Genomic DNA, 7,464 nt, shown 5'->3' with positions numbered 1-7,464 from the left:
TTTTCCACCACCTCGGATGCAGTTTAGGGGTACTAGCCGATCATCTCCTCTTCTTAAAAACAAACATTTACATTTCATTTATAAATACACCAAATTTTTATAATTCTACCCCTTCATCCCCTTCCCCCCTCCCCCCCGGACTTCCCAGAACTGAGTACAGGGATAAATACATAACATCCCAAGTCTAAAGTAAGCTATCAATTCATAATACAAATAAAATTTAACATACTTTAACTCTAACAAACAATAATAAACTTAAAAATAATATATATATATAAATTATATTAAATATATAAAAAATATTAGAAAAAAAAGATATTTATTCAAAAGCTATATGATAATTAATCACTTCATACTTTCTCTTCATATAATCTATCCATCTTCTCCACACCGAAATAAATTTTTCTTGAGATTGATCCTTCAAGTATGCGGAAATTTTTGCCATTTCTGCAAAATATAACACCTTCAATCTCCAATCATCCATAGTCGGTAATACCTCTTTCTTCCAGTTTTGAGCAATCAATAATCTTGCTGCTGTTATACAATACAAACTTGCTTCTCTCATTTTGATAGCAATAATCTATCTAGAGACATGCTGCCTGCTATAGATCACAATCATCTTACAAGTAGCACAAAAATACCCAGTAAATAAAATGAACTTTTTATAGCAATTTCAGAATCATTTTTAATTATCAAAGACTTTATTTTAAAAAAAAAAGTTTTTACTCTTCTGAACAATTCCAAATGTTATGTTTCTTATTTATCTATTTTCTTCTAGAAATTGATATAATAAAAATATTTATGCCCAAAATTGTAATTTTTTGGGGGGAGGGAAAGGAAGGAGAGACAAATTGATAGTTTAAAAAAAACAATAACAATACATACTGACTGACACTTTAGCAGTTCAGCAACGACTTGTTTAGCCTAATTAAAAATCCTATTATAATTTTCAAATATCCTATGAGATTTATTGTTTATAAAACACACAGTCCCACCAAATACTATAGAGATTTGACATCCTAGATATGAATTTATCTGATTTTTTAGTAGAGCTACTGACCAAATTTTGATGCAATTTTTCAACTGATAAATTATTAATATTTCCACTAAATAATTAGCAATTTAGCTGCCAAACTAAAACTGTAATAAGTTTGACTTCCGGTTCCGCCCTGTAGCAATACAGCCAAGGGATCAGAGGGCTCCGTACCCCACGGCTGAGTTCGCCCTGCCTGGAGAGCCGAGAAAGAAGGAGGGGTGCCCCGATGATCATGGAACGATGATAGTCGATCCACTCGATCCAGGGGAAGCCCTCCAACCTGATAGGAGAAAGGCTAGCAGCACATCAATGTCTAGCCCAAGCTACAAGCAGCTGAAGTCCAAAAGCACGAACCAGAACAACAGTGAACAGCATGCTTGAAACTGGGTGAGAATATCGATCTTCTCTCTTCTATTTTGTAACTGATTCCCTAAAAAATCCCCAAAGCAAGAAATCCTCTGAAAGGATAAATTCATCAAAACTCTTTAGGATGTAAAATCTTAACGGTTTTCTTAATTTTCAGATTTATCCAGACTATAGTGTTATTAGTTTCATTTCAGTATATTTCTTTCCCCCATAGAAGTTAATTCGCCGCTTCCATCTATGACGGGATTAAATCCCCACCCCGTCATAGACGGAAACGGCGAATTAACTTCTATGGGGGAAAGAAATATACTGAAATGAAACTAATAACACTATAGTCTGGATCAGTGGTTCTCAACCTGTGGGTCGGGACCCCATTTGGGGTCGATCGACCATTTCACAGGGGTCGCCAAGCAAGGCTGTCCGCCATTTTTTTTGTCCGCCATTTTTTTTGTCCTCCATTTTTTCCCTTTTCTGGCGGGTGCCTTACCTCCCTTGGGCTGGGCCAGCTGGTGGTCGGCCTGCTCCGTCTCTGCCGCTTGCCAGCTACGCCTCGGCCGGCGCAGGGGGCGGAACCACGCATGTGCGGCGCTCCCGGGCAGGGAAAGTCCTCGACGTACGACCGGTTGGGTAGTCCTCGACTTACAACCGGTTTAGTCCTCGACTTAAGACCGGTTTAGTCCTCGACTTACGACCGGTTGGGGTCGCGGCATTAAAAAGGTTGAGAACCACTGGTCTGGATAAATCTGAAAATTAAGAAAATCGTTAAGATTTTACATGAAATGAAACTAATAACACTATAGTCTGGATAAATCTGAAAATTAAGAAAATCGTTAAGATTTTACATCCTAAAGAGTTTTGATGAATTTATAAAAAATAAAACAATTTTTTTGTTTGAAAAAGTTGGAAAATAAAATTTTTGACTCTTGGCTAATCTTCTAGGGGAGAACTTACTAGAAGGCTTCAAGGTGGCTAAACACTCTGGATTGCAACTCTGGCTGGTTGATAACTGACCCCTGAATAGAAGAATTGTTATAAAATACTGCTTTCACTAACCCCTTGACAACTGGAAACACACTGGATTACAAAAACCATATATAAAGATAAGAACTATATAAGATTTGGTGATTTGATTAATTGTTTCAAGTGTCAGGAAATTTCTCCTTAGTTCTAGGTTGCTTCTCTCCTTGATTAGTTTCCATCCGTTGCTTCTTGTCCTGCCTTGGAAAATAGCTTGACTCCCTCTTCTTTGTGGCAGCCCCTGACATATTGGAACACTGCTATCATGTCACCCCTAGTCCTTCTCTTCATTAAACTAGACATACCCAATTCCAGCAACCGTTCCTTATATGTTTTAACCTCCAGTCCCCTAATCATCTTTGTTAGTCATCTCTGCATTCTTAAATTTTTCATTATCAAATGGTTGATCTATTTTGTCCATAGACCTGATTTGTGTTTCTGAGTATTTATGTAACCACTTCAGAATGGCAGCTAAAGTTTTAGTCCAACATAGAAATGTCAGGATTTTTTTTCATCATTCCATTCATACTCATGTATTAACCTTCACCCACTTTTTCTCCCAATTTCCTCTATGGCTACTTTAAATAAAAAAAGATATAATTCATAGAGTTCATAGGCCTAATTGCTTTTGCTATCTTTTCCATCTTATCTTCTTTTTGCAGCTAAAGATGTCCTTCAGAAACTCTAAGACCAACTTTTGTACTAACTACACAAATGGTTTTCTTAATGTCATCCAAAACTGTTCATTTCTTGAAGAAGAGAAATCATTTTCCTTCCTTGAGGCTTGAATATAATTAATTGGAAATGAAACCTCACTTATAGCTTATTCCTCATTTAGTTAGCTGCTACTGAGGTGCTTTTATGTTCTCCTTTTCTCTAAAGGAGCTTGGCTGAGATCCTGAACAACATCACTTTATCTCTTTCCCAACTTTTTCCAGCCCATGTGGCTTTTGAATAATTTTGTGGGTGCTCCAACACTGGAAGTTTTTAAGAAGAAACTGGACAGCTATTTGTCTGAAATAGTAGGGGGTTGGATTAGAACAGGGCTTTTCAACCTTTTCACCCATTGTACCACTTTTAGGATATGGCAACATTTGAGGACCACCAGAAAGGTGTGAAAAACATGATGACCAAAAAAAAAAGTGATAAAGTACAGGTAGTCCTCGACTTACAACAGTTCGCTTAGTGACTGTTTGAAGTTACAATGGCACTGAAAAAAGTGCCCCCCAAGCCACAACCGAGCAAGACACCTGCCTGCCCACCTGGCAGCGCTCTTCCGCCAGTCCAAGATTTTCATTGTTGTGAGCATTTCTGTTGAGGATTGGCAGCGGGGGTGGGGTGGGGGGTGTTGGGTTTTTATTCCCCCCTGTCTGTTGGGTGGTTGCAGCAGGTTTTGGTCACTTCACATGACCCTGGGACACTATGACCATCATAAATATGAATCAGTTGCCAAGCATCCGAATGTAAATCACAAGACCCTGGAGATGCTGCAACATTCCAGCTGATCAGCGCTTCTTCTGGGCTCAGCAGAAGTGCCAGGATCAGTGCTGCTTTCCAGCTGATTGGTGCTTCTTCAGGACTCAGCAGAAGCACCAGGATCAGCGCTGAGCTCCAGCTGCAGCCTGGCGCTGATCCAGGTGCTTCCGTTGAGCCCTGACAGCCCTGCAGCTCTAGCCATCTCTTGCTCAGGCTTGTGCAGTGCTGCCACTGGTTCAGCTCATCCCCCTTCCCCCCGCTACCACTTTTCTAGGATGGTTGCGTATCACCTGCCAGGTGCCAATGTACCACAGGTGAAAAGCCCTGGATTAGAAGACCTCCAAGGCCCCTTCCAACCCCTTAAATCTCATATTATTTTAACTTTGTTTCTTCTCCAAAATAGGCAGAATCATACAGATAATCCTCAACTTAAAATCATTTGCTTAGTAAGCATTCAAAGTTAGAACAGTACTGAAAAAAGAATTTGCAACCGTTGCAGCATCTCCACAGTCAAAATTGGCATTTGGCAACTGGTATGTATTTACGATGGTTGCAGCATCCCAGGGTCCAAAATGGGACTCGTTGCTGGACAACATGCCACAGCATAATTCAACAAATACAAAAGTTAAATTAATTTCAATGGAACCGTGACTAATAATAATAAAATAAAGTCAATCCAGAAATACAACAGTTACAGTAATTTCGATGAAAATGTGGTCACCAATAATAAAAGTAATTGAATGAAGCAATTAATGCACCACTGAATAGTCCTGCGGTAGTTGTCCTGTGGCAAGTTGCCCACAGCAAGTTGTCCCATGGTGAATTGTCCATGGTGAGTTGATCAAAGCAAGTTGGCTATGGTGAGCTGGCTGTAGTAAGTTGCCATGGCAAGATGTCCTAGACCCCGCCCCCCAGGGTCATGTTATCACTATTTATGATCTTTCCATCTATCTTCCAACAAGCAGTACAACAGGGGAGGCCAGATTTGCTTAATAACTGTCTGTGATTAACTTAACAATTCTGACAAACAAAATCAAGTGTCACTCACTTAACAACTGCCTTCCTTAATAATAGAAATTCTGGTCCTATTTGTCATAAATTGATAATCATCTGTATGTCCTTTTTATTCTATCCTGCCAATATAACTATGAAACTTTGAAAGCTAAACTATTTAGCAGCTGTTGAACCATGGAACACTTGCAGTGTTATCTATATTATCCAGAGGCCACTCTTCATAAAAGCAAACCTACTTATTTTGCCTCTGGTTCTAACAGAGATTGAAAAGTATGATTTACAGCAGGGGTCTGCAACCCTGGGCCACAAACCAGTACTGGTCCATGGCCTATTAGGAGCCAGGCCACACAAGTGGCAAGCAAGCGAGAGAAGCTTCGTCTCCATATGCATGGGATCTAGGTTCCATATGAAATCATCCCTTCCCCAGACCATGGACAAATTTTCTTTCATGAAACCAGTCCCTTGTGCCCAAAAGGTTGGGGACCACTGATTTACAGCAGGGGTTCCCAACCCCCGGTCCACAACTGGTTCACCTAAACAAGCAAAGTCCCATCTGTGGGATGCAGGCAGCACACAAAACCACGCACTCTCAGGTCTGTGGAAAAACCTTTCTCCATGCAATCGGTCCCTGGTGCCCAAAAGGTTGGGGACCTCTGATCTACTGGCTCATTGGGGGACGGAGAGGAAATGAGGAGAAAAAATTAGCAGCAAATAATTTTGGACTCAAGAAGCAAAATCAGGTACTTAAAGATGAATTTAGAACTGAAGATGGTAAATGAAAGGGCTCTTTTTTGAGGAGGATTATTTTCCCTGCTGAGCTGAGCTTAGCTGGATTTTTGCTTTCCCCAAAGACTTCTCTTCTTCTTTTTTGAAGCACTAGGATTTTAACAGCATTTAACACTTTGTCCAGTTTTGGGGGGGAACTACAGAAAGGTGCATGCTGAGAATTTAAAACTTCATTTTTCACCAAATACGTACTGTGGGTGGCTGCTTGTAATAAAAGTTGAAATACTACTAGCACAGTGTCCTTTTAATGTCAACTATAAGATACATAACCTCTCACAATGATTCAGAGGTTTTTTTCTCATTGTATTTTAATCTTGAGATTTTGAAAAGGAAACCTTGAAGGACTATATTCTTATATTAACTGTTCACTCAGTATGTAAAGCAAGCTCTCATATAAGTAGTATTTTAATTTGGGAGAAATCAATGTTATTGTACATTCTAACTACTTCACTATTAAAGAGAAAAAAATAGAGAAAAATCTTCTCAAGGTCCATAAAAATTATAGAGGACATCATTCTTCAATAAATTTGTAGGGTTAGTTCATTTTTGCCACATGTGTGAATTCCCAGCATTCCTTAGCTACATATTTGTGGAATTATACATTAAAATGTATTATTAAATTATATATGGAAAATTTTGAAGCTTTCGAAGTATGAAAGAATTCTGAATTTTCTTCAGTTTTTAAGAAGAGATTGCACAGCCATTTGTCTGAAATGGTGTAGGGTTTCCTGCCTGAGCAGGTGGTTGGGCTAGTTGACCTCCATGGTCCCTTCCAACTTTAATGATGATGATGATGATGACAACGATGATGATGATGCCAAGATTGTTTGATTCAGGTGGAAAGACTTGGCAACATCTGATTTAAAACCGTGTATTGAAGATATGAATTCATTTTTTAAACTGCTCTTTATTCATATACTTGTGATGGGCTGTATGATAAAACATAGCAAGGCTATGGTATACACTTGAAAGAAAACTGGGAAGCCTGCATTTATGGAGTCTGTCTGGCAAGAACAAAGAGTGTTTATTTACAGAGAATATGCACATGTAACACTTGTATCTATTCTAGGCAGTTAGAGAACTGATAAACAGTAACAAAGAGTTAGACATCCTGCATACTTCAGCTAGAAGTTAGAAACAGGGATGGCCTGGAGCAAACAGAATGTGTATTAGATAACTCCTGAAGCATTCATTAGCCAAGGCTTAGGAATAGGGAAGGCTAGAAACCTATAGAACAAATTGTTACATCATTACTAAAATGTTTATTAGATGATATTTCTTATATATCCCCCCCTTGTCCTACCTCTCTTGTTCTGAGTCCTGGCATTTTGCTGGCTGGGACCCCTTTTGCTGAAGCACTTCAATAAAAGGAAACAAAACTTGCATCTCATTCTGGTGTTCTTTATCAGCTTTGGCACCAGGCTCAGACCTGAATTAGGGACAACAATCGAAAATATCAACATGATCAAAGGCCTGGAGACTAAAACTATGAAGAACAGCTGCAGGACTTGGGTTTGACTAGTCTAAAGAAAAGAAGAAATACAGGCAACATGATAGCAGAATTCCAGTATTTGAGGGGCTGCCACAAAGAAGAGCACCAGAGGGCAGGACAAGAAACAATGGTTGGAAACTGACCAAAGAGAGAAGCAACCTGGAATTAAGGAGAAACTTCCTAACAATGAGAATAATTAACCAGTGGAACAGCTTGTCTCCAGAAATCATGGGTATTTCATCATTGGAGATTTTTAAGAAGAGACTAGACAATCACC

Source organism: Protobothrops mucrosquamatus, unplaced genomic scaffold (assembly GCF_001527695.2).
Source record: "Protobothrops mucrosquamatus isolate PMUCROS unplaced genomic scaffold, P.Mucros_1.0 scaffold53, whole genome shotgun sequence".
In the NCBI taxonomy this organism is placed as follows: domain Eukaryota; kingdom Metazoa; phylum Chordata; class Lepidosauria; order Squamata; family Viperidae; genus Protobothrops; species Protobothrops mucrosquamatus.
The sequence above is the reverse complement of the archived record's forward strand: the minus strand, read 5'-3'. Positions refer to the sequence as shown.